Source organism: Manis javanica, chromosome 2 (assembly GCF_040802235.1).
Source record: "Manis javanica isolate MJ-LG chromosome 2, MJ_LKY, whole genome shotgun sequence".
Lineage (NCBI taxonomy): Eukaryota > Metazoa > Chordata > Mammalia > Pholidota > Manidae > Manis > Manis javanica.
The window spans coordinates 88,233,637-88,261,212 of NC_133157.1; the positions used below are offsets into that span (position 1 = coordinate 88,233,637).

The window sequence follows — 27,576 nt, forward strand, 5'->3', positions numbered from 1 at the left end:
TTCATGGCTAGAGTCAGCTCTTCCTTGCCAATCCTCACTTTAAACCACATGTGTCAGGAGTACAGCTGTTATGTTTATTCCAAAACATGCAAGAAAAATGGCTCTTTGGGTAGAGGGGTCCTTTTTCTGCTGAAAGAGCCATTAGTAGGCTCAGTGGGTGTGAACCTGGGTCTTCAAACAAAATTAGTTTTATGTGGCACCTTTTTGGCCCTTTGAATTCCAGTTGTGTGGCCTACACTGTGGTTACAAGTCAGTCCAAAAACCTCTGGATTCGCGGAGGGCACATCTCTGTGTGCGCACACAGGGGTCCCTGTGGACCCCAGACAGTATCTGAGTACCTGGAGCATTTGGCCTCCTCTGTCTGGGGTCATGGGAAATGGATGCTGCTGCTGTCACCAGAGAGGCTGGGATGGCGGACACACGGATGGAGGAGAGGAGTGGCACCACTGTCCCAAAGCACAGGCTGCCTGAGATTCCTAGAAGTTTCCAGAAGCTTGGTTCGAGTGTCCCTGCTTGAGGCTGAGTACAGCTCCCTGGGGGGGCGAATGTCTGCTCACAGGCATGTCCTTGCCTAGCCTTTTGGAGTCCCCAGAGATGGCCTTTGAATTGCTCTCTTGCCTCTGATTTTTTCTTCAGTCTTTTCTTCCAGGAAATTGAGGAGAAAAGGTTGTTTCTATTTTTAAGAAAAGAACAGTCTGGGAGAACACCTCTGACCCACGCTGGACTCTCACTGCTCACATGCTAGTGTGGGGAGGTAGCCAGCAAAGCCCTTCTGCCCTGCTGCGGGGGGCTGGCTGGGGGCCCTGGAGCCCTGGTGACTCCCGACAACCCAGTGTCCTCGGGCCCCAGCCGAGCGCCTCCGAGTCTGTGCTGTGTAGGTTAGCCGTAAGACCCTTCATTTCTCACCCTGCTGGCCCCTTGAAGAGGTGAAGTGCATAAATGTGAACTTTAAAGCTGAGTGTTAAGTTTTTGGACCTCGAGACATTTTTGAGTCACCCTTTTTGAAGCTGGTCTCTCTGGGCCTGGTTTTTGGGAATCTACATGTTCTCTGCTGTTTCTGAGTCTGGTGAGTTTAATAAGCCCACCATTGATTTTGTTACTGGAAGGAACTGGAGATGTCTCCTGGTGTAGCCAGTGCACTGGCCAGGAGGCATCGTGGAGGGTGGGGGACTTGTCCAGATCCTCAGAGGCAGGGACAGCAGGTCCTGGGCCCAGTAGGCCTCTGGACCTGGAGAACTCCAGGCACATTGGGATATTTCAGGGCTGTGGGGTGACTTTCCTGACAGATTTGAGATGAGTCCTCGCAGTGTGTCTGTGGGCCTGATGTGTGCAGTGGCCCAGCTGTAGTTTGGGGCCCCTGAGGGCTGGGGGTGGGCCTGCGACCGGCAGCTTCAGCTCTGTAGGCCAGCTGCTGCACAGTGGCAGGCATGAGCCTCACCAGAGAGCCACCAAGATTTAGTGCTCTGTTGGCTGGGCATGGAGGAACAAGGCATCCGAGCCCCCCATCTCTTTATTGCCTGGCCTCTGTTCCGAACAGAGGTACTCTCTCATCATTTTTTTCTGAGGAATTAATTTGGAACCAATTAGACAGCAAAGAAAAATGGGCAGAGCCATAAATGTTAAAAAGTGGGAGGAACCCCCACCAAGGCACCTGGTGGACTGCCTGCATATGAGTAAATCAAGGAGCAGACTTGGTCCAGAGCACTGCAGCCCCCACAGCGTTCAGAGGGGATCCCATGCAGTGCATGTAACTGTGGGATTGTTTCTCCTGGAGGTCAGTGTGGTTTGTGGCCCATTGTTTGTACCTTCACATCTATGTGAATATCCACCTTCCCCTCTGTGTAAATAAATGGAACTGAAAATATGACAGGCAGGTCTCCTGAGAGGAAACCTTGGAAAGACTCATGAGCCAGGAAATGCAAGTTCAAATCACCAGGGGGTACCACTTTGCCCTAATCATGGTCACAGAATTTAGAAGTCTGACAATTCCAAGTGCTGGCAAAAACGTGCTGCTGTTGGGAGAGGAGGGAGTTGAGGTTGGTACCCCATGTTATTGGCAACCTGGCCCCATGTGGAACAGCGCTGTGGTGCCTGTCTCTGCAGAGCTCCACTGCAAGGCATGTCCCATAGAGACCAACACACAGGGTAGAAAGATCCCAGTGCGTGCTTGTAGCGGCTCTGTTTGGTATGTGCAAAAACGACCAGTGACCTAGATGTCCACTCAAGGAGAACTCTGGAGAACAGTTGCCATATGTTTGCTGATGGTCAAAGCATGGATGGTGTTCACAACAGAGCTTCAGCAGGAAAAGCCACTTGCTGGACACAAATGGCCTGGAGACATTTAACTGCTTATGGAAAGGTTACATCTCTGCAGAGTGAATCTCCTGTGTTGCTTTAGGATCAATACATATGTGGTGAGAGCATAAAGCTAGTTATGAGAATACTAAATTAATATAAATCTGGGATTGGGACCACTGGAGAGGGTCTGAGGAAAGGAATAGGGCTTTAACTTGGCTGTGTATCATTTACCCACTTTTTTGGGATACGTCTTTAACAGTACATCCTAAATTAAAACATTTCCGAACCAGAAAAGGAAGTGGACCCCAAAAGCTTTACATGATTGGATGTTAGACGTGGAACTCTGAAAGATTAATTTTCTTCCCACTAATTCTCCTGGAGCTCAGGATGGGAGACTGTCACTTGAAGCCAAACCCCGCCTGGCAGGTCCTGTTCCCCACCCCCCACTCCTCACCTTTGTGGGTCTGCCCTGGGGGCTGTCCAAAGCCGTTCTGCTCCGGGTTCCTTAAGAGCTTGAATTTCCCTGCCATCTCTGAAAAAAGAGGCCGGGCATCCCTCTGAAATTCGGGGAGCCGATTCTGGGCTTATATTTATTCATAGGATCCTCTCCGGCTGGGCTTTTAAATGGTAAGTAATGGGTTCGTGACCCGTGGTGAGAAGAAAGAACCCCAGCAGGTAATACTATCCCCCTTTCATCCGCTAATCTCCTTGCTGCCGACCACATGCGCCATCTGGGTCTCTGTGCTTGCCGGAACCCTGCAATTACTCCCTTTTGCCATCCCCCAAAGCTGGAAAACCTGATTTTCTTTAAGGAGAAAAGAAACCTCATCCCAGGAACGGAATTTAGTTTCTATTTCCAGAGCAGTGTGAGGTGGTTAGGGATCACTTCCGACCCCTCCGGGCAAGCCCCGAGCGGAAATCCAGTCTTGGAGCCTGGAAGAAGGCCTTTGTTGCAGTGCCCGGCCAGCTGCACCCGATCCTGGCTCTCCTGCCCAGTCACAGCGGTGCAGACCGTCCGGTGTAGACAGGGGCAGTCCCGCCAGATCTGTCCAGACTCGTAGGCACCCTGGAAGCGGGGAGGGAGAAGGGTTGGTATGAAGTTTTCATTTGTAAACATCTTACTGTGTGTCTCAAAACATTACGCTCCTTTACAGAGGAACCGCACTGCCATTATCACACTTAAAACGGTGAATGGTGGTTTCATAGTAGAAAATATTTAGTCACGGCTCACATGTCACTGTTTATTTTATGCTGTTTATTTTATTTTTTGAATTGTCCAGCTGACGTTGATAAAAGGCCTAGACATTGCAACTGGTTGATTGATGTGGATACATTAAATGACAATGGATATCAGGAGGAAATGCACCCTGGGGAGGGGCTTTGGGATTGTGTTCCCTGAGGCTCAGTCACAACCCTTCCGACCCTCCTCGCCCAGGCGTTTGGCCCTGTCTTTTGATGATGACAGCCTACATCACACCCACCCTGGTGCAGGAGGCAAGCAGTGGGGTCACGCTTAGCTCCGGCAGCCCCTCCCCCTGCCACCGCCTATGGTGAAGGGACCTCGAAGCCAGTTTGCAGAGGACAAATGGCTGTCCAGATATGACAACCCTCTCACCTACAGGGAGCACAGTCCTTGGAGGAGGCTGGTCCGTTGCTGCTGGAGAGAGAAAGACAGGGGCCTCCAGAACCATAGACCACCCCCCGACCACTGTCATCAGGCTTTTTTTAAAAAAACTTCTCTGTCTACCTTTGCCGATTCCCTCGTCCCTTGGTTCTTCTCTGGCCAGGGGCAGGCCACCATGCCATTTGGAAACCCTGCTGTCTCCTGGGGCTCTTTAACAAATGGGGGAGGGTACGGCCTTTCAGTGCACATTTTGGGAACAGTGGGAAATGGAGAGAGCACTGGCTTTATTACCTCGGGGCTCCTGAGCAACTGCATAAAGGGGTGGGTTAGTGAGCTTTGCTGGTAACAGAAAATGCTGAGTTGCGGCAATAAAAATGTTTCCTATATTGTCTCCCCCCAGCAGTTAATCAGCTTCTCAGCATAGGAAGTCAATGAGTTAATTTAGAAAATAGGATTAAAAAAAGTTGGTCCAGAGGCTGTTTGGATTTAATTCAGTGAATGTTCATATCTATCCAGATTACATCCTGATATTCATTAAAAAAAAAAAAAGGCTCAGAAGTTCTGCCGAATAGGAACATATTCAGTGGACGGTTGGGTCCTGGATGTGCTTGGCAGCCCAGGGCTGTGTTACCTCCAGGTCAGGCTGAAATCCAGGAGAGGGGAGTGTCCGATACCATCGGGTCAGGCCGAAATTGAGGGAAAGCCCTCCCCATGGATACTCTGACAATATGAAAAACTCAGAAAAACAGGTGTGCAGAGGATGTAGAAGGAAGAATTTCTTACCTAGAAGGCCTGTCTTTTCTTTTTTTAAGGTAATCAAGGAGATGTGGAGAGTATAGCTCAGTTAGGTAAGGCGTGCCTGAACGTGGGCACTGGAGGTGGTGCCCGTTTGCCGTGGGACTCCTTGGGGAATGCTGGTGGGGAGGGCCTGGACTGGCTGTGTCCTGCGGGCTGTGCCCTGCCTGTGTTGATCTCCGTCTGTGTCACATAAGCTGTCACATGTGGGACGGGCAATATCGGATGGTGTTGAATGAAGGATGGTGAAACGGGGCTGAGCAGGATGGACAGACAGACAGAGCCGAGAGAGGAGGGCAGCAGACTGCAGCTCGAGTGTCACTGCTCCTCCCAGGAGGCCCCCTTATGAGGACACCACTCTGATTGGATTAGGGCTCACCCAAATGACCTCATTTTAACATAATCACCTCTGTAAAGCCTGCATTTCCAAATACTTGGCCCTCTGAGGTACTGGGGGTTAGGGCTTCCACATACGAAGTTTTGGAGGGGCGTCGTTTGGCCCGTGACAGTTACTAACTAGGCTATTTTTTGAGTGACATTCTGCCTGGCCAGCTTTTACTATGATGAATAACTCAATTTTGACCTCCTTAGCCTTGCCGAGAATCTTCTCAGGCCAGCGTGAGCTCAGACCTGCAAAGGCTCTGAAGTGAAGAGGGGCCAGAGGACAAAGAAGGCCTTACTTTACACAGCTTTCTAACTTCTGAATTTTGTTCCATGTACACATATATATTACCTATTCAGAGAATAAATGAAATTGTCTTTGAGAAAAGGAAGTAGAGTGGTAAGAGGGTCAGTGTTCCATCTCTCAGCTTGTCCTTTGTCCTTGAAGTTTAGAAGGATGTGTCATTCTCTCCATTGCCTGTGTGACCCAGGATGCTGGGACTTGAGGCTCCGGCCCCAGGTCCCATTTGCTGGTGATGTGAATGAATATGTACCACCCAGTACGTGCTCCTTTTTCTGTGTTTGATCAATGACCATGGTCTTTGGGAATGCCTGTCTTTTGGATTTGTATTTTTAAGAAAGCTGGGGCTTTTTGTAGTGAGCTCTTTGCTGGAGAATTCTGGAAATAGGGTTAGCTTTTAACTTTGGTTTCTGGAGAGTAAGGACTTGCCTCATGTTGTGTACTTCTTAGGAAATGATAGATTGGTTTAAGCTGCTAAATGGCGTCACAAAGAGGCTGTTTTGCCTCATTTATCCAAAAGGAAAGTGTCCAGCCAACAGGGTACTGGTGCTGCAGTTTCTGGGGATGGGCACAGGCCCTGTCCTGTCCTCAGGGAAGGCACAGAGGTGGAGGGGGCTGCACACTGAACAGCTGCTCTGTTTGGTAGGTGCTGCGGGGCGGGTCTGTGTGAATCACCATGAGGACCCAGAGGAGAGCATGTGCTGCTGCCAGGTGAGGCCCGAAAGGCTTTGGGGGAGCATGCAGCCCCTGGAGCTGACCATGAGGGGTGAGGCGTCTCACCAGGCGGGCAGGGAGGAGGGTCATGGAGGCATGAAGGAGCTCGTGTCCTCGGACCCAGGCCGGGAGGGGCTGACATGGTCTGCTGAGGCAAGACTCACTCATTCATACTGTCCCACCACCCATGCCCCCCTCCAGTCTGTAGAATAAGTGAATTCAATGAGTGTGCATGAAGGTTAACTCTGGTACCATTTTTCTAGCAGTAAAGGGATTCCATTGATGGAGGAAGCCAGAGTTGGTACTGGGGCCCTGTGAAGTGCTAAACACTCTGGAAATGTTGTTAAAGGGAGAATCTTAAACAAATGAAGGGGGTTCCCCATCATTAAAGCCCTTCTTTGTTAGCTTTCTTTTGATGAGAAAAAATAACTGATTGTCTTTGGTAATAATAGTACCTTGAGTTATTTACAGCTGTTCTCCCTGGGAAGGTCTGGAAGAGTTTGCAAATGCAATCTAATTATAAGTCTTACAAGCTCTCACCGAGGTAGGAGGCAAGGATTGCTATCCTTTTGGCCCCTTGCCCCTCCTGGTGTAGCATAAATCTAAACTTGGGAGATGAAGCTACTTGCCTAAGTAGAATTTAATCTGTCTATAGACATAACAGGGATAACTTGTATCTAACAAACTCCAGCTGTAAGTGATTTGATAACATCATTTGTGGTGGTTCTTCAGAATTATTAGAGACTGAATATTGACTCCCAGGAGTGAATGCCACAGGGTCATCTGCATTACCATGTATGTTTCCTAGAAATCCAGTTATTTGGGCACATACAGATGTTTGGGCACATATAGATGATGATTTTATTTTTATGGGTATCCTTCTTTCTCTCAATGTTGTGGTATTTGACTTACTTCCTTGATCCTTTTCTGGTTACAAATCCCCCCAATCCCCTGGGGAGCTCATTCCGTGTCTTTCTGCGTCGCATCAGTCAATGCTGGGCACATGGCTTACAGGTGGGCAGGTGCCCTGGGACTTCCTGCTCTCTTCTTTCTTTCAGGAAGTGTAGAACAAACCTTGAGTGTGTGGAGGTGTGTGAGGTTGGAGGGAGAGAGGACAGAGGCTTGGGAGTTGGAGGGGAAATGCTGTGTAAATTGTAAGTTTTCTGAGTCCTTGTATGTTCTACCCACTTGTGCATGATAGTTTGTCTGGGTATCATTCTTGGTTGAATGTCATTCTCTGGGGTGGTTGTTTCACTTTCCCTGTAAATAACAGGGATGCTCTTTTTATGTCCCCCAGGGGTTAGGAGAAGGATAAGGAATGGAAGCCTGCATACAAGGCCTGCTCTAAGCTTGAATGGGAAAGGGTTTAAGGCCTGGTTAGGCTGCAGTTGGCAGTTTGAATTTCTACTCGTTGATCTATCTGTTTGCAGTCCCACTGTTTTTCCCACTTCCCACTCTCTGGAGGTGAATTTCTGAGTCTGAATCTTCTTGCCCTGTGTATACCACCTGGACCCTTTGATGCTGCCATCCTTCAGGTGTATCCCTGTATATCCTTGTGGCTCTGGCTCTCCTGCTGTGTCTGCTGACCTGCTTTCTTCTGTAAATGTGTGGGCTCTTTCGTTTCCTATGACCATTCTTTTGTTCTTTATATGGTTTTGAGTTTATTATACCTTATTTTACTTCATTCCTATTATTTTGTGGGGTCTTTTAAAGGAAAACAGAAAAACATTTGGTCAATCCCACATGTTTTTCACACCTAGATATAATAATTTGAAAAGCACTACAGTTATCCTTTGCTGTTTTCTGCTGGCTCTTAAAATAAGAAAATCAACCAGTTACTTTCTTAAAGGCATTTGGGATTTCTTTTAAGAGCATTTACAGTTCTACACCTTTATCAACTGGATTGAGCACTCTTCTGGGATTTCTACATAGGCTTCATACTGCCAGATGTTTGTTACTTCTGACTGAGTCAACTTCTTGTCTATTTAAAAAATTGCCATCAACAAAATTAGGGAAGCAACTTGGAAGAAATCTTTAGGCATTTCACTGACAGCGCTGCTGAGATTAGAGTGGAAAGCTGCTTGCACTCTGCTATTTGAACCTGTAATTGGGTGAGCTAACTAGAAAATGCCTTTCAAAGTCAGTGAAAGATAACGAAACAATGCATCCACATGTTATTAGGCGAAGGTCCCTTAGGGAGGGTCACCTGATAGGAGCCCACTTGTCTTTTTGGCATAAGCATCCTTTCAGTTTTGATTTCTTTAGAAATGGGGTGCAAATGGAAAGAAACTTGTGAAGCAGACGAAGCTCATATGTGTCTATTTTCTTAGTCATTTGTACTTTGATCTCCCACACCTCATTTTAACATGTTTTTTCCATTGTATTGAGTCTTTTAAAAGTGAGCTTAGTTTTCCAGAAAGAGCTCCTTTCACACTCATATTTCCTTATAGATGTTACATATGTAGACAGTGCTTAATTGGATGATTTAATACTCTGACAGGTAAAATGCAGATGGGAGCAGATGTGTCTGAGTGCTGGTGAGCATGTGCCCCTCTCCCGCCACGGCCCGGGGCAGCTGGGAGACGTGGGAACTCACTGTGGTTGCTCAGGCTGTGTTATGGGGCCACATGGCTAACCAGAGCAGTTAGTGGAGTTGAAGTTGTTTGAGAACCATTTGCTGGAATAATGCTGCCCTGGCTCAGACTGAGTTTCCCACTGTGGGAGTAGATGTGAAGGGTCTTCTTCCTTCCCTGAGTGTGATTCCGAACTTGATGGCTCCTGTGGGCCCCTTCTGGGAGCCCTTGCAGGTGGCTGCTGTCACTTCCCCATGTCCTGACTTGATTTTCTAGGACAGACACCAAATTAAGTCTTTGTTGAAACAAAAGATGCACAACTCCTCCAGCCAGTTCAGCAGACAACCAGATGGGAAAGCCTTTAATGGAGTTACTCTCTTAGATGCTCTCCTTTTACAATTTATCTCTGAGAAGTGAAAGTTAATTTGTCAAAGGTAATTTACAGCCTGAATTTCCAGGGAGGAACAGTTTCCCTGAAGGCATCTCTTTGTGAAAGAATCTGGGTGTAGAATGAGGCATTGGACTCTGGGATTCAGCTGCTTGGCGCTGGATAAATTACAGTGCTGTCAACGCAGCAGTATATATGGCTGGGCTGGGTACACTGTGTCATGGTGGAGGAGCTATGTGCATCTGCCCTGGGGAAAATGCACTTCAGATGTCCATGGGACTGCAGCAAAGAGGCCCTGTGTGCCGTGTTCCCCTCGGTGGCATTTTGGTGCTCTTGCCGGAGCTCATCCCATGGTTGACCAGGGCAGTGAGGGCCAGATACACAGCAGCAGTGCTAGATGAGGCCCTGTGCAGGTCTGGCACATGGAAATGATGGGATGGGGACAGCATAGGGAGGAGGTAAAGACCAACCTTTACGCTGTTTCATCCAGGGGCAGGAAGCAGACCTACAGGGCCAGGAAGCACTGGTGGGCTAGTGGAGGGCAGGCCTCAGCCTCTTGCTGCTGCAGGTGGAGGAAGGCATGATGATAGCGATAATGTCTCCTTGAGCTTCAGGGATGTCAGAGGATGTCAGAAGTGTGAGTCATCCCACGCCAAGAGATTGCTGGGCCCTGGGACCTGCAGGGCAAGTTCTTTGGTTTAAGAGCACAGTGCTTTTCATTTCTGTTGGTGTGAGCAGGACCCGTGTCCAGAGCCTCTCTGTCCCCCAGTGTGTTGTACTTTGGCTGCGAGCCACATCTTCCTAATTTACCCAGAGGAGCTGCTGAAGGAGATCTCACGCTGTATGTTTTTATGTTTCTAGCCCAGCCTTCCAGGCTGCCTTGTAAAATGCCTGACCTGTGTGTGGCAGCCCACAGTGTTGCCCATTGAGCAGTGTATGGTGTAGGGGACGTGGGAGTCCTGTCTGAGCAGGAGCTGGGACAGGCTGAATGAAAGAAAGGTTCACTTAGTAGTGACCTTACATGACAAGAGTAGAATGCATTCAGCCACGTGTGAACACCGCCTGATGCCTCCTTCAGGCCGAGCAATTTGGAAATCTCAGGGGTCAGTGACATCTGTCCAGAAAGACTAGCCACTTCCCTTGGGTAGTGCAGTTATTCGGAATTGAAATGATTAGACGGATCAAAGGGTGAACAGCAGCACCTGGATGGTAGCTCCAGGTGCGTTTATATGAGGAACCCTGGTCACAACACTTGCCACATGCCACAGAGTTTGTTTATCTGGACCAAAGTCGGGGTATCTTTCATGCTGTTTTCCAGAAGGCATACAAATAAAAACAAAAAGTGAAACAAAAGACCCAGATGAGGTTAAACAATGCAAACTTCTTTCTTTCTTTGGTGGAGAAAACGTGATTCCTCTACAGATCTGTGTAATAAAACACTCCACAACTTAGAGGCTAACAATGATAACCTATTGTTTTGCCACCCATTTGTATCGGTTAATGGCTACCTGTGTGGGGTCTCCAGGGTGACTGTGGTGAGATGTTTCATCTGAAGGCTGGACCGGACCATTTGTCTGAGATGGCACACTGGATGTGGCTGGGGGTTGATGCCAATTGTTGGCTTGGAGCTCAAGGGTCCCCTTGGCCTGAGAACCCACATGTGGCCTCTTCGTGGGTTGGCCTTCTCACTGCATCGTGGCTGGGTTCCAAGACTCACTCAAGAGTGAGTGTCCTAAGGGCAAAAAGTGGAATTTGCCCAGCTATGGGCTTCATTCAGAACTGGCACAAAGTCACTTCCTGTATGTTCTGTTCAAAGCAATCCCAGTGCCTACCCTGATTCTGGAGGGTGGGGAAATAGACCCCAGCTCTGGACAGGGAGTATCAGGGTCACTTTGCGTAAGAGCATGTAAAACGTTGCAGCCGTGTTTGGAGAATATAACCTGTCACAAGATTTTAAAATCAAAATTGGATATAAAGTCCCTTTAAAATTGGCATGTACACATTTGTATGTATTTCGGCACATGAACACATTCTAATCTGCAGGTTGATTCATTCATTCATTCAACATTTACGTGGTACAAGCTGTGTATGCATCATGGCCAACAAATGGTGAGATGCAAGAACGGTTGAGTAAAAGACGGATGATGGTTTAGATAAGGACAAACACAGAGGGGCATATATATATGTCTGTGTGTGTGTATTTCAGACAGCTTTTCTCCATGTGGGGGGAGCCTAGTGTGTCAGCTGAGCAATGAGGCTCTCCCGAGTGGAGTGCCGCATGGCAGAGTTTTGGGCGCACAGGGCAGGCTGCCTCAAGTTCTACTTTCTCACCACTGGAGAAGAGGCGAGCTCTTGCCTGCGGGCCATGCTAAATAAAGTAACCAGGGGTTTCTGTGGCTGGGAGAGTCCTTGGACCTGGATGTTTGTGGCTCCCTCTGGAAGGTGCTGCCTTAAAGAGTGATGTGAGCTGTAGGCCAATACTATTTTCGATGTTGGTTTTAACTTCTTTGCTATTGTATTTTTACTTAATATGAACTCTGCTAATAGCATCCTGGAAACTAGAGGAGGCTAATGCCTGGAGTTTTCTTGCTCCTGGGAGTGTCATTAGAATAAATATTTTCCCTAAGTATACAGAAATATTATACACACTTGCTCAGACTCTCCTTAAAATCAGTTCCAAATCTGTGGCTCAGGGCCATGTGCAGGCTGCATGAAATAATGCACTCCAGATTTGTTGAAATATGAGAGCTTTTTTTCTTTTGACGTCTGCACTTTCAGCATTTAGTATTTTATTCAATGTTGAAAAATCACTTTTGATCTTGAGTTGCTTTCAACATCACAAGTATAGATTGTTTTGTGTAACCTCCACCAAAATCAGGATACAGAACAGTTCCAGCAGACCCCAGGACTTACTTGTGCTGCCGCTTTATAGTTCCCCTTCCCCCCGTAAGCCTTGGCAGCCCCTGATCTTTTCTCTGTCCTTATTTTGTCTTTCCAAGAATGTCACATGGTGTAAATCATGAAATGCTGACTAACCTGATCAACATAGTACCTCTGTGATTTGCCCATGTTTTGAGGTGTCTGCAGTTCATCCCTTTTTATGGCTGAGCAGCAGTCCACTGTGCACATGAACCACAATTTCCTGTCCACCAGTCCATGGGCATCTGGGTTGTTTCTGGTTTCTGATGATTACAAATAGACCTGCTTTGCTAGTCATCTATTAGTTTTTGTGAGAATATGTTTTCATTTCTCTACGGCAAATACCTAGCAGTGTGTCACAATAGAGTGTATGTTCACTTTTATAAGCAACTGCTAGCCTGTTTTCCAGAGTGGCTGTGCCATTTTGCATCCCCCAGCACTGGAGAAGGGTTCCAGCTCACGGTGTTTGTCCTTCATTTCTGGTCATCCAAGTTCCCTTTCTGGTAGTGACGCCCCTCCTGCTGTGTGAAGTACCTCCTTCAGCAGTTCTTTCACTGCCCGTCTGCTGGTGGCCAAGCCTGTTAGCTTTCCTTTACTTGAAAATGTCACCTTCATCCTGTAAGAATGTTTCTGCTGGGTGGGTGTGGAATTCTGGGTTGATAGTTTGTTTCTTTGAGCACTTTAATATTCTGCCCCACATCCTTTTGACCTCCATTATTTTTCATGAGAAATCTGCAGCCCTTAAAATAGTTTTTCCTCTGTAAGTAATTTGTTGTTTCACTTTGATTGCTTCTAAGATTTTTCCTCTTTGTTCTTGTCTTTAGTTTTTTAACAGTTTGATTATTATGTTTTGGGTGTAGGTTTCTTTGAGATTGTTAAGGGTTCACTGGATGTCTTTTTGCCACATTTTGGAAGTTCTTAGCCGGTATTTCTCCACCGTCGTTCCCCCTTCTTCTGGGCCTCTGATGTGATACAAATGGCAGACTTAACTTTGTCTCACGGGTCTGTGACGCTCTGTTCACTTTTTTCCAATCTTTTTTTTCTCTTTTGTTCAGATCTGTAATTTTTATCAACACCTCTCTATCATCTCCGTACTAGGGTCAGTACCATCCAGCAAGATTTTTCTTCTACTTCCTGAATGTTCTCATTCTAAATTTCCATTTTTAATTGCTTTGTGTTTTCAGATATTTTGCTGAGACATTCTGTCTTCCTTTTGGTTTCCAAAGTACTTATTCTTGTTGGAGCATTTTAGTAGCAGTTATACTAAATTTTTTCCAGGTAATTCATTGTCTCATTTTGTTTTTAATGTCTGTTGACTGAGATTTTCCTGGTTCTCCACGTGTTGAGTTATTTTGAATCATACCTTGGAGATGTAAAATGTTGCATGTTGGCTGGGGGACTGCAAACGTGTTCACCCCATGGGGAATGCTGATAATTGCTGTAGCAGGCAGTTGATCTTCGGGTTCAGTTGCAAGTTCCCAGAGTCTCTGCGGTGGTGCTTCCTGTGTCCTGCTTCCAAAGCCTTTTGTTGTGCTCTGTGCCCCTCCCCCCCTCCCCCCCACATACACACAGTCAGGAACCTGGGTGGTGGTGGCCTGCCTCCCAGTTCTAATCTCAGTATCTGTCTGGGGTCTGATCCACACAGACACAGCCCATGGGTGGTCCCAGGAGTTTGTGAACAGCTTTCTCTGGTTGTCTCTGGAGCTCTTCATGACCTCTCTCTACTCTCTGCTTCCCCAGGCTCCCGTTTTCATTCCCTTAGCACAAATCATGGGCTTAGTTGCCTGTTCTGCTACTTACTCACCTTGACTGTGCCTGTGTCCAGGGTTAAGTCTTTGCAGGACAGAAAGAGAAAAAGGCAGTAGGTGTGACCACCTCTTGGGACCTCAGCTCCCGTTGCAGAGGTGGGCTCTTTTCCCTGAGGAGTGGAAGGAAGCTTGCATGGTTCTGGGGTGCTGGAGAGAGAAGAAAAGCAGGAATACACAAAAGAAATAAACAAGGTGCTCTCTGTGCTCTCTGGGGAGGCGCATGTCTTTACACCTCCCAAGCGCCTGGCAGGCTTCTCCTGGCCCTCTCTCTTCTGTGCCGATGCCCACGTGTGAGTTGTGCTCTGTGTCACATTGAGGTGTGGGGGCCTGCTGCACTTCTATACAGCTGCTCCCTGTATTCATTTGGGCAGAGAAATAGGCATCTTATGCAGAGCCGCAACCCTCAAGGTGTTTGGGTCATGGAAGATAATTTGCAAATCTCTTTTTCCATTTTTTCATAAGACACAATAGCACCAACCCCATTTGAGGAGAATTTGCAGATTTCAGATTCTTTTAAGGTCCTTTCCATTTTTTCCCCAAGCAAAAACACGTGTATGCGGGGTTAATAGAGTCCTTTGTTGATTATGTCCCCCTAGAACTTCAGGGATGGTGGAAACCTTCCACATCTGCATATGGGAGCCATTAGCTTCAGGGGTCCACTCAGCGCTAGAAATATGGCTAGTGGAACTGGGTAGCTGACTTTTAAGTCCTTCATTTTGGTTGGCTTTACGTTCAGTTGTCCCATTTGTCTGATGGTTCCCCGGCTGCACAGCGCAGCTGGCAAGCTTAGATTTGTGTCAAGGGACAGAGCATCTCTCTCTCTTCCTTGGCCAGTTCTCAGGGAAGCATTTTGCTGTGATTCCACTGACCCCACTGTTGTAACATCCCTGGCTGGAGTGTTCTCACTGAGGTCATTCAGGAGGTGTCCGTTTTTCAACAGGTGTTACCAAATTTGGGTAGTGTACCACATTAGAGGCATATTCTCTGGAGCAGTTGAAAGAAAACACCCTCTGTGTTACACTTTTGGGTGGAGCCTTGTTAACCATCTCTGGCAACTCTGATTAGCTGTCTCCCTTCTTTTCAAAGTCACCTTGGGCACGTCAGCCTGGCTACCAAAGCTGGCACTTATTCGTTACACCCCTATGTGTCCAACTGTAAAATCAATGTAGACCTTTTCCACAAGCTCGTACCTGAGTGCGTAAAATGAACTCTTGTTTTGAGTCCATATCTGGAAATCAAAATGCTATCACACCCTTGTCTAATATTATAGGGAATGATGGAGGGCCAACCTGCCAAATGGTGTCTCTTTATTTTACAGTAAGGTATTTGCCTAAGTGCTCTTGGTTCCTTCACATGCTTTTAAAATGGAATGACTTTTCACCCTCCCTAGTTTTACTCCCACAAAGTCAGCATTTTGATACCTTAATCTGTAAACCGGAGGGGAGTAAGTTTGATTAATGTTACATTACTTTTCAGTTAAAAGAAAACAACTAAAGTTGTTTCACCATTGAGTCATTTGATTCTGCAGGACTGTATAATCTGGGGACTGTCTTCCTGAGCCGAGACGTCACTTACCCTGAGAGGTGTTGCTGGAGGACTGTGGTAGGCGGTGCACATGCTGCTGGTGCACCTTGGGTGGGGGGGCTTAGGGACCGTGGGCACTTCCGTGTGGTTCTTCCCTCTGTTGCCCCGGGAAGGAGCTAGCGGAGACCTGTTAAGCTTATTGCCATATAGAATTACTGCATTTGAAAACTATACTAAAAAAAGTTTTAGTTTTAGCTTTTATTGAGGGGATTTGTAGATCAAAACTGACCAAAGACGCCCCTGTCGGCAGGGAGTACTTACAAGCACAGAAATCCTGACTAAGGCAATTCTGTGGCCTCTCAAGTTTCCCTCTCCAGGAAGGCTGTCGGCTAATGTGACAAGAGGACTTGATCTTTGTGAACCGCTGACCGCCCCTTCAGAACAGGCAGCAGGAAGGTATAACGGGGTGAAGCACAGCGGAAACGAAGCATGTGGCTCATTGGGATCCACGAGATTGGGTTTATCTGATACTTTTAAGGTGCTTACTTACAGTGAAAAGGATTCCTTTTTCTAAAAAGTTGTCTGAAGTGAGTACAATCTAAGAATACCCTGGCCTCATCCACTCCTTTGGCAGGCCCTCAGGGAACCTGGAAACAGATAATTGGGACTGCTGCTTGGAGGAAGAAACTGTGAGTGAGCACTCTTCACAGGGAGCCAATTTCCTGGTCCAGGCTGGGCACCTTCCCCGCTCTTTGATCTGTGGTGGTGTTTGCCTGCAAACTTCACACGAGCACCATGACATCTCCGGGTTGTGATTAAGACTGTATGACAGGCCTGGAAGGCCCCCTTCGTGATGTGTGTGTTGACAGTGCTGTCTTGTCCCACACCCCTCCTCCTCTTGATGTCCCATGTTCTCAGCCCCCAGGGAAGGGGGATGGGCCTTGGGGGCAGGGGTGTTCATTGACTTAGGGTGGAACGTAGGCTTTTCTCCATTACAAGAATCAGGTGTGGTTTGGGCCACAGCCACTTACAAACGTGTCAGAAGTGGGAGGACCTTGTCGCAGGTCAGTTTCTGGTGGTCTAACTAGCATGAGTCCTGGGCCTTCCAGGTTGTGTCTAACTTCTGGGGACCACAGAGGTGTGTAGTGGAAGGGAAATCTGTATGTACACCAGGGCAAGGATGGGGGCCTCGCCTGCTGCTGAAGTGAATCCAGGAGTTCATCCCCGAGACGGAGCCCAGCTGCACCTTTCCCTGAGACCACCTTGCTTTCCACTTGGCTTCTGCTTCCTCACTTTGGTTCTAGATTTTATATTGCCTGAACCTGCCCCTCTTCCCTTCCTATTTCCAGCATCTTCAAATTACTCATTCTTATTGACACACTTTTATTGAGACAGACTCAAATGCAAATGCAATTCACCGTTTAAAGTGTATGATTCTGTGATTTTTGGTACATGCATAGTTGTGCAGCCATCATCACCATTGATTTTAGAACATTTTCATCGCCCAAAGAAACCCATTCCTTTTAGCCATCACCCCAATCTCTCCAGTGCCCCCGCAGCCTCCTGCCCAACTACCCACTAATGTGCTTTTGTCTCTAGAGATTTATCAGTCTGGGACATTTCATGTAAGTGTAATCAGGCAATGTGTGGTCTTTGTGACCAGCTGTGTTTTCACCTAGTATAGTGTTTCAGGGTTCGCCCCTCTTGTAACATGTACTGCAACTTCATTCCTTTTAGTGGCTGAATGTTATTGCATTGCACAGATAGGCCACCTTTTATTTATTTATGTATCAGTGTGGAAATTAAGTTGTTTTTACCTTTTGAACATCATGAGTAATGCTGGTGGGAATGCTCCTGAGCAGGCTTTTGTGTGGATATGTGTCTTAATCTCTCTTGGGGATATACCCAGGAATGGAATTGCTGGTCACGCGGTAGCTCTGTGTTTAACATTTTGAGGGGGTTCTAGCCTGTTTCCACACCAACTGCACCATTTTATTTTCCCAAGTCTTTCTGACTGTCTTAGGAGGTATATCATATTGTGATTTTGATTTGCTTTTCAAGGATGGCTAATGATGTTGAGCAGCATCTTTTCACGTGCTTGCTTGCCATTCATGAATCATCACTGGAGAAGAAACTGCCCAGATCCTCAGGCCATGTCATCGAGTTATTTGTCTTTTTATTATGCATTAGTCAGCTTGGGCTGCCATAACAAAACACCCTAGACTGGGAGGCTTAAACAGCAGACATTCATTTCTCGTTCTGAAGGCTGGGAAGCCCAGGATTAAAGTGCTGATACGGATGGTGCCTAGTGAGGGCTTTCTTCCTGACATGTAGACAGTCGCCTTCTCCCGGTGGTCTCACATGGCAAGAGACAGCATTAGCTCTGAGCTCATCCTCTTCTACATGGGGTACAATCCCATCATGGGGGTCCACATCAGAACCTCATGTAAACCCTGCCTCTAAATACCATCACATTTGTGTTAGGGCTTCAACATGTGAATCTTAGGGGGCATAATCATTCCATCCCTTATGGTATTCTTTATATATGCTAGACACAAGTCCCTCATCAAATATATTATTTGCAAATCTTTTCTTCTACTTTGTGGGTGTCTTTTTACTTTCTTGATGATGTCCACTGAAGCTCCAAAGTTTTTAATATTGATGAAGCACACAGTGTATGTACTTTTGCTGCTTTTTCTTTTGGTGTCATATGTTAGATACCATTGTCTACCTCAAAGCCACGAGGATAAACACCTGCATTTTCTTTGAAGTGTTTTATAGTTTAACCTCTTGCGTTTAGGTCTGTGGTTGATTTGAGTTAATTTTTGTATATTTTGTGAGGAAGGAGTTCAACCTCATTGTTCTCTGTATATGAACTTGCAGGGGTTCTAGAACCAAGTGAATGGTCTTGGCAGCTTTGAGAAAAATCAGTTGGCCATAAATGTGAGGGTTCACTTCTGGACTTTGAACTTGATTCCATTTATCTATATGTCTATCCTGTGTCATTAACTCACTTCTCACTAGGAAGTGTGAGGCCTCCAACTTCTATTTCAAGATTATTCTGGCTATTTTGGGTCCCTTGCATTTCCATACGAATTTTAGGAGAAGCAGATCAATTCCTGTTGGAACTTTGGTAGGGATTGTGTTCATCAATAGAAAAATTTGAGGAGTATTGCCATCTTAGCTCTATTAAGTCTTCTAATCCATGAGCATGGGATGTATTTTTTCTCTTTATTTAAATCTTCTGTAATTTCTTTCAGCAAGGTTTTGTAGGTCTCAGATTTTGAGTTTTGCGCTTTGTTAGTGGTGAAATTTATTTCTAAGTAGTTCATTCTTTTTTATACTTATAAATGGAGTTGTTTCTAAATTTCATCTTCAGATTGTTCATTGCTAGTGCATAGAAATACAGTTGCTTTTTTATTCATTTTTGTATTTCTGTTTTGTATCATGAGCATCAACATGCTCACTGGTGGATTTAATATCTTCCCTTCCTGAAGAAGGTCACTGCGTTTGTCCTGAGTGCAGGAGACAACCCTGGGTGAGATTGGACTTTGTTCACAGTCAGGGAGCCCCTGGAGGGGGCTGCCCCCTGCCCCGCCTCCGTGGGAGCCAACTGGCCCTTCACAGGCAGGGGAGCGAACTTGCTGTCTTGCTGGCCCCTCTGCCTGAGGTCTCTGCAGCTGGTCGGGGTATCATTTTTTCAGAGTCCTGATAGGAAGGGCTGAGGCCCTAACTGTCCTGAGGGCCTCCCGTTTGCCCCTGTGCCTTCCTCAAACCACCCCCGTGGAATCTGCACTTACCCCCAGAGAAAGGGCTCTGCCCTGCAGCTGAACCACCAGCCCATGGGGAACACCTGGCCTGCAGGACCCCGCCCGCCCTCGGAAGGGGCTGCGGCTGGGAGGGTTTGGGTCTGGGAGGGTTTGGGTTGTCTCAGTGTGGTTTTCTCTGTGAGGCTCCCGCCGGATGGAGCTGCCCTGCCTGTTGATCAGAGCTTTTCTTGGGTGTGTGAGAGACAGAATTTTAAGTGCTCCCTCTGCTAGGACTGTTACCCCCAGCTGGGGCCTTCATGATCCTCAGGCTTCACCTGGGGCAGCATCAGCATGGGGGTCTCCACTGGTCACCACAGTTCTCACTGACAGACCTGCCCCCACAAGGCCTCACACTTGGCGGGACCCAGGCCAGCAGGCTCCTAAGCTCCCTGCCCTCGGCCTTTCCAGCATTTGCCCTTCACGTCTCCTGTGGGGACTCCGGGAGGCAGGACTGTATGCTGATGATGGTGAATGTGAGGAGGTGGGCTCTGGGACCTGGCGTGCCAGCCCAGATGCCCCACTAGCTGTGTGATCTTGGGCAAGTCACTCAGCCTTTCTGTGATGCAGCTTCTGCACCTATAGGGCACACAGGTAGCATTAGCCTCAAAGGGTCATGTGAAGACGGAGCTGGCACGTGTCAGTGTGCAGCACTCGTGTGGCCTGGGGAGACACTGAGAAAATGCTGAGCGCTCTTGTTACTGTCTGTGAGCAAAAGAGTGTTAGGTGAGATCCTAAAGCCGCTCATTTAAAAAATGTAAACAGACTTTACTTGTAGAGCGGTTTTGGGTTCACAGGTAACTTGGAGGGAAGGCACAGAGATTTCCCATATGCCTCCTAACCCCACATGCAGCCTCCATGACCGTGAACACCAATCCACATGGTGTGTTTGTCACAGCTGACACACCTGCGCTGATGGTCATTGCCACCCAGGCTCCACAGTTTACCTTAGGGTAATGTTTGGTGGGGTCCATTGTAGGCTTTGGGCAAATGGGGAATGCCACGCATGACCGTGACAGCAGTGCATATTCCCTGCCCTGAAAGTCCCCTGTGTTCGGCCTGTTCGGCCCTGCCTGGGACCCCTGGCAGCCGCCAAGCTTCCTGCTGCCCCCAGGGTTCTGCACTCCAGGAGGTTACAGACAGGAGTGCGTGCAGCCTTCCCAGATGGCTCCTTCCCCTCAGTCTGTGGAGAGGTAAAGCACTGAGGGTTTCTCCACATCTTCATGTCTGGATGGCTCACTTTTGAGTGCTGAATACTTCTCCCATGTCTGGGCGGCTCTTTTATTCATTTATTTATTTATTTGTTCACACAATTAAAGTCCATTTATTTATTTATTTATTTTTAAAATTTTTTACTAAGGTATGATTGATATACACTCTTATGAAGGTTTCACATGAAAACACAATGTGGTTGCTACATTTACCCATATTGTCAAGTCCCCACCCCTACCCTAATGCAGTCACTGTCCACCAGTGCAGCAAGTTGCCAGAGATCCACTATGTCCCTTCTCTGTGATACAGTGCTCTCCTCGTGATCCCCCACACCCTGTGTACTAAACATAATACCCCTCAATCCCCTTCTCCCTCCCTCCCTCCTCACCCGCCCTCCCACACCCCTCCCCTTTGGTGACCACTAGTTCCTCCTTGGAGTCTGTAAGTCTGCTGCTATTTTGTTCCTTCAGTTTTGCTTTGTTGTTACACTCCACAAATGAGGGAAATCATTTGGCACTTGGCTTTCTCCGCCTGGCTTATTTCACTGAGCATAATGTCCTCCAGCTCCATCCATATTGTTGCAAATGGTAGGATTTGTTTCTTTCTTATGGCTGAATAGTATTCCATTCTGTATATGTACCACATCTTCTTTGTTCATTCATCTACCGATGGACACTTAGGTTGCTTCCATATCTTGGCTATTGTAAAAAGTGCTGTGATAAACATAGGGGTGCATATGTCTTTTTGAATCTGAGAAGTTGTATTCTTTGGCTATATTCCAAGAAGTGGGATTCCCGGGTCAAATGGTATTTCTATTTTTAGTTTTTTGAGGAACCTCCATATTGTTTTCCACAATGGTTGAACTAGCTTACATTCCCACCAGCAGTGTAGGAGGGTTCCCCTTTCTCCGCATCCTCACCAACATTTGTTGTTCATAGTCTTTTCGATGTTGGCCATGCTTACTGGTGTGAGGTGATATCTCATTGTGGTTTTAATTTGCATTTCCTTGATCATTAGTGATGTGGAGCATCTTCTCATGTGTCTGTTGGCCATCTGAATTTCTTGTTTGGAGAACCATCTCTTCATATCCTGTTCCCATTTGTTAATTGGATTATTTGCTTTTTTGGTGTTGAGGTGTGTAAGTTCTTTATATATTTTGGATGTTAACCCCTTGTCGGATATGTCATTTACAAATATATTCTCCCATATTGTAGGTTGCCTTTTTGTTTTGTTGATGATGTCCTTTGCCGTACAAAAACTTTTTAGTTTGATGTAGTCCCATGAGTTCATTTTTGCTTTTGTTTCCCTTGCTCGAGGAGAAGCGTTCAGGAAGAAGTTACTCATGCTTATATTCAGGAGCTGTTTGCCTGTGTTGTCTTCTAAGAGTTTTATGGTTTCATGACTTACATTCAAGTCTTTAATCCATCTCGAGTTTACTTTTGTGTATAGGGTTAAACAATAATCCAGTTTCATTGTCTTGCATGTAGCTGTCCAGTTTTGCTAACACCAGCTGTTGAAGAGACTGTCATTTCCCCATTGTATGTCCATGGCTCCTTTGTCATATATTAATTGACGATATATGGTTGGGTTTATATCAGGGCTCTTTAGGCTGTTCCATTGGTCTATGGGTCTATTCTTGTGCTAGTACCCAATTGTCTTGATTACTGTGGCTTTGTAGTAGAGCTTGAAGTTGGGGAGCATAATTGCCCCTGCTTTATTCTTCCTTCTCAGGATTGCTTTGGCTATTCAAGGTCTTCTGTGGTTCCATATGAATTTTAGGATGATTTTCTCTAGTTTGTTGAAGAATGCTGTTGGTATTTTGATAGGAATTGCATTGAATCTATAGGTTGCTTTAGGCAGGATGGCTATTTTGACAATATTAATTCTTCCTATCCATGAGCATGGGATGTGTTTGCATTTATTGGTATCTTCTTTAATTTCTCTCATGAGTGTCTTGTAGTTTTCAGAGTATAGGTCTTTCACTTCTTCGGTTAGGTTTATTCCTAGGTATTTTATTATTTTTGATGCAATTATGAATGGAATTGTTTTCCTGATTTCTCTCTCTGCTAGTTCATTGTTAGTGTATAGAAATGCCACAGAATTGTGTGTATTAATTTTGTATCCTGCAACTTTGCTGAATTCAGATATTAGATCTAGTAGTTTTGGAGTGGATTCTTTAGGTTTTTTTATGTACAATATCATGTCATCTGCAAACAGGGACAGTTTAACTTCTTCCTTGCCCATCTGGATGTCTTTTATTTCTTTGTGTTGTCTGATTGCCATGGCTAGGACCTCCAGTACTATGTTGAATAGAAGCGGGGAGAGTGGGCATCCTTGTCTTGTTCCTGATCTTAAAGGAAAAGTTTTCAGCTTCTCCCTATTAAGTATGATGTTGGCTGTGGGTTTGTCATATATGGCCTTTATTATGTTGAGGTACTTGCCTCTATGCCCATTTTGTTATGGCTCTCTTATTTTTAAGCCAACTCTTTACCTCTACGTTAGTAAGACCTGCTCTCAGTAGCGCCAGTTCTCAGCCTTGGCCTGGAGGGTTGTTACACAGACAGCAGCCCCAGCCCAGAGTATTGGGCTCTGTAGGTCTGCGGCGGGGGGCTGAGTGCTGGCATTTCTAAGGACTTCCTGGGGCTCCTGTGGCCACAAGGCACTTTGGGGGGTACTCTGCATGGGGGATGTTAGTATACCCATGTGTTCATATGTGTACATGTGTATTGTGCATGTGTGTGCATTCCTGCATATGTGCACACCTGTGCACGTGTAGTGTGTGTGCATGTGCACCTTTCCATTGCCCAGGCGGGCTGCTGACGGCCACCACTGTACCTGGTTATCCCTGGGGGGCTGAAGCCCAGACTGGGGGCTGCAGGAACCCACGCCCCCACCCTGGGGACACCTGGGGGAAGCTGGTGCCATAGGCAGGCAGGGTCAGGGTCAGGGTCAGGATCAAGGCCAGGCTGCCCTTGTTTCCTCTTCTGAGAACTAGGGCCAACTGAGTGGGAACCAGAGACCTTGTTCTTTCCTGGGCCTGATGGCCATGCTGGCTTCCTCCTAAATCCCGAGGACCTGTGGGCGTGGCTTCCACCCCCTTTCCCACATTCTCTATTTTCTCATGTTCATTTCAACAGGATTTATGCTTGATTAAGTTACTGTCTTTTATCATAATTAAAGAAAAACGTGGTGGGGAGAGTGTTCCAAACTGCTTTCAATGAAAACCAGATTGTTGGACCCGTGGGGAGAGGGGGTCTGCCGTGCGTGGTGCCAGCTTTCAGGGGGTTGCCGGCACCTGGTGACCTACCCACGCCCCGCGGCTCTGTGCCCCGCATTGGCCTCAGGGCAGGGATGGTGGGGGCAGCCGGGGGCATAGTGGCTGGGAAGGCCCTTCCTGGGGGCAGCTCCGCTGTCTGTGAGCAGTGCTCCAGTAGGCTCCTTCATTACAGAGGCCACTATGAGCCCTGCAGTACCGCTGGGTGTCCCAAAGCCCACACTTCTGCAGCACCAGGGGGGCGAGGACCCCAGGGACCTGACTCTGTGAGGTTAGGGCTGGAGGGGCTGCGGGAGCAGTTGCCTCTGTGACCTGGTGGGAAGCCCAGTGACAGTGACAGTGACAGTGCTTTCAGATGTGCAGGGCTAGATGGGGAGGGCGGGGGTGACACTGCTGGCATTCCCCAGGGGCCCTGGAGCAGGGTCAGGAGCCACCATCCAGGCCCTGTTTGGCCACAGCATGCAGGACTGTGCGCCAGGTCCCCTGCCTGGGGGCCACTGTGGGGCGGGTGTGAACCTGAGTCCTGGAGGCCCACAGGCCTAGTCTTGGCCCCCCATTCAGTGGGGGCATCTGGGGAGTTACCTCAGCAGAGAATTGTCAGATCTGTGGCTCTGTGCTTGGTGGGTTCATGGGATTCACAGCCAGTGCATGGTGTCACAGCAGCGATGAGCTGAGATGGCACAGAAAGCAGTCAGGAATGCGGGCATCCGTCAGACCCTGGGGATCATCCCCACTTTTACAGGGTGTCCATTTGGGAGGTGATGCCTCAGACCATGGCCTTGTGTCTGTGGGCTCAGGCTGCCCTAAAACAAACCACAGCCCGGGCAGCTTCGACCACAGGCTGATGGCCTCCTGGTCCCGGAGGCTGGATGTCTGGGTTGAGTGTGCTGGCAGGGCTGGTCTCCTGTGGCTTCTTCTGCGGCTTGCAGACAGCTGTCTTCTCTCTTTGTCCTCACATGGGTGCCCCTCTGTGGGTCTGTGTGAACAAGACTGCGCCCTGGACTGTGGGGAGGCCTGCGTGGTGTCAGGGGAGGGAAAACAGGGAGGCCGGGGGCTCAGGTTTGTCACTTGGCTGACGCCCACAGGGTCCCGTGTGGCCCCACACTGGGTGTGCCGCACCTCTGCCCTGAACAGCTGTCAGTTCTGGGCTTTGTCCTGAGTCCCATCTTCCATTTAGACCCTTACCTGCCATCTGGTTGCAGGACACCCGTGGGGGTACCTTGCTGCTTGTGTGGACAGTGCCTGTTCCAGCTCTGTGATGGTCAGCATTCCCTCCTCCTGTCTCCAGGGCAGAACTCATGCCAGCCTGGGAGTTTGGGCCTGAGGGCCTTCAGGATCTCCTGAGCATGGCCTGGGGCCAGGCGGAGACCTGGGGTGGAGACCTGGGGTGGGCTGCCTGCTGTGCCCTGGGGCAGAGTCTTCTGGGTTGGGTCCTGTCCAGCATCTCCACACCTCTCCCAGGGGCACCCTCAGACCTGGTTTGGAAACACAGGCAGGAGAAAAGGCCCAGGGATTTTTACTGAGCTTTCTGGGAATGTGGGGCTGATGTATAGGAGCTTCCTGGATCCACAGAACCCTGGACAGCTCTGTGAGAACTGTGGGCCCAGCTACATGCTACCCCGTGGAAAGGTAAGCTCTCCTTCTGGGGATGGGGCAGGAGTGATAATGTAATGTGAGGATACAATTAAGAGGAACTGAGCTAAATTTTGTTTTTGAGTATGGAACAATACCTTGATGTGAGGATAATTCCATTCTCCTGAAAACACTGTTTTAAGCATTTGAGAAATACTGCTTGTGATGATAAACTATTGATAGATGTTTTCACTTAACTCTTCTAAAATATGTGAGGCATCTCTATGAATTACTAATTACTGGTATACCTCAGAGATACTGTGTTTGCTTCCAGGCCACTGACAGCAAAATGAGTCAAGCAAGAGCATATAAAAGGTATGTCCACACTGCACTGTAGTCTGTTAAGTGGGCAGCAGCATTATGTCTAAAAGAAATGGACATGCCTTCATTAATAAATACTTTACTGCTAAAAATGCTACCCATCATCTGAGCTTTCAGTGAGTCTTAACCACTGGTCACTGGTAATAATGAGAGTATTTGAAATATTGTGAGAACTTCCAAAATGGACACACTGAGGTGAGCAGACACTGTTGGAAAACTGGTGCTGATAGACCTGCTCCATGCAGGACTGCCACAAACCTTCAGTTTGTAAAAAAAAACCACATTTGTGAAGTGCAGTAAAGTGAAACCAGGTGTGCCTCTACAGTTTTTAAAATCAAGCCTTTGCTTGATTCCTGTTGGCTTATCCAAACCAAGTGGCTGGTAGTAAGTGTACTTCACTGAGGCCCTAGGTTCCAAGCTGCCCTTCTAACTAGAGTCAAGTCTAGTAAGGGCTTATTCTGGGAGCGTTTTGCTTTGTAACTTCTCTGTGCAAGACCCTCAGCTTACCAAGCGTCCACGACCGTGCCACGTTCTCGGAGGTGCTCTGAGGTGAAGAAGCTGGCACACCCATAGGAGCCATGACTTGGGCTCCTTAAAAGAGGACACTTGACCCTAATTTCTTGAGTTAAATAGTTGGGGAGTGATGTGGGGCCATGTCATGTTCACTGAGAGATTAGGATGAAGTGGAATTACTGCCTTATTACTCTGCAGCATGAAGCGCAGACTCGGCAGATGAGCGATGTCCGTGCACCAAGTGTCAGCAGTGGCAGAGATTTGTGTGACAAGGAGTGTGCAGAACCCGGTTACTGTAGTGCAGAGCGCTGCCCTTTGTGCCCTCCCCTGCCCCTTACCACCTCATGCAGGCTGCTGACTCCAAGCTGTAGACTGCCCCAGGGCCATAAGCCCTGCTGGTGGCCATCTACCAGTGATGACTGGGACTGGGTACATATGCCAGCTGTCTTACCTGTTGGGTGGGTCAGTTCCACAGCGTATGTTCTACACAGCCTCTCAGTGAGCCCCAGCTACCTGCTCATCAACCCACCTTGATGGGCTTCCGTCCCATCCCGTCCTCCTCTCTCTTTCCTACCCCACTACCAGCTGGGGCATAATCACAAATATGGATTTGGTCTCTGTCCCGGTTCCTCACACAGAGCTCCTAAATCCCTTGGAATCTTCTGGGGCACAGGAGCATCTTGTTCTGATGAGGTGACTCTGGGTGGACTCCTTGGCCAGCTTTAGGTGGGGGCTGGTCACCAGAAAGATGAAGCTAAGATTAGAAACTTAGGACTTTCAGCCCCACCTGCCATCCTCCGGGGAGAGAAGGGCCGCAGATTCAGTTAGAGATCTTTCCTGCCTAACTGATGGAGCCTCGTAACAATCCCTGAACTAGGGATTTGGGAGCTCCAGGTTGGTGAATACGTTCACAGGCTGGAGGGTGGTGCACCCCAGCTCCATGGGGGCAGAGGCGCCTGGGACCCTCGGACCTCACCCGACCTGCCTTTTCCTCTGGCTCTCCATCTGTGTCCTTTCCAGTACATTGGTCAGCATATGTAAGTGTGTCCCTGTGTTTTGTGAGTGGTTCTATCAAATGATCAGAGCTGAGAGGGGGGCTGGGGAGCGCCAGCTTTGTAGCCAAGCTGGGCCCACGTGTGGGGGCCCCAGGGAGCCCATCCTTGCGCCTGGCTGTCTTGAGGGACTGGGCCTGGAACCTGCAGAGCTGGGCGCTAACTCTGGGTGGCCAGTGTTAGAGTTGGACTATCGGACCCCCAGTTGGCGTCTGAGGAGTTGAAGAATCAGTTGGTGTGCGGAAAATGCCCTTCATACTTGGTGTCACAAGTGTTGTGAGCAGAAAAACAGTTTTCCTCAGCAGGGCCTCCTGGGGTCTCTCCCCAATACACTACTTTCTCTCAAACATTTGTCTTCAGTTTGGCTTCGAGGGGACCCTAACTCATGATAGAAATACTGCAGACTGTGGCTAAGGAATGCTTTGTTCAACTGCACTGCAT

General features: G+C 47.9%; 1 protein-coding gene across 2 annotated transcripts in view; it reads left to right on the forward strand.

The window, feature by feature from the left end:
* The window catches only part of ROR2 (receptor tyrosine kinase like orphan receptor 2), a 199,491-nt gene that overhangs the window by 49,863 nt on the left and 122,052 nt on the right, over nt 1-27,576 (forward strand). The gene's annotated exons all lie outside the window — the stretch shown is intronic.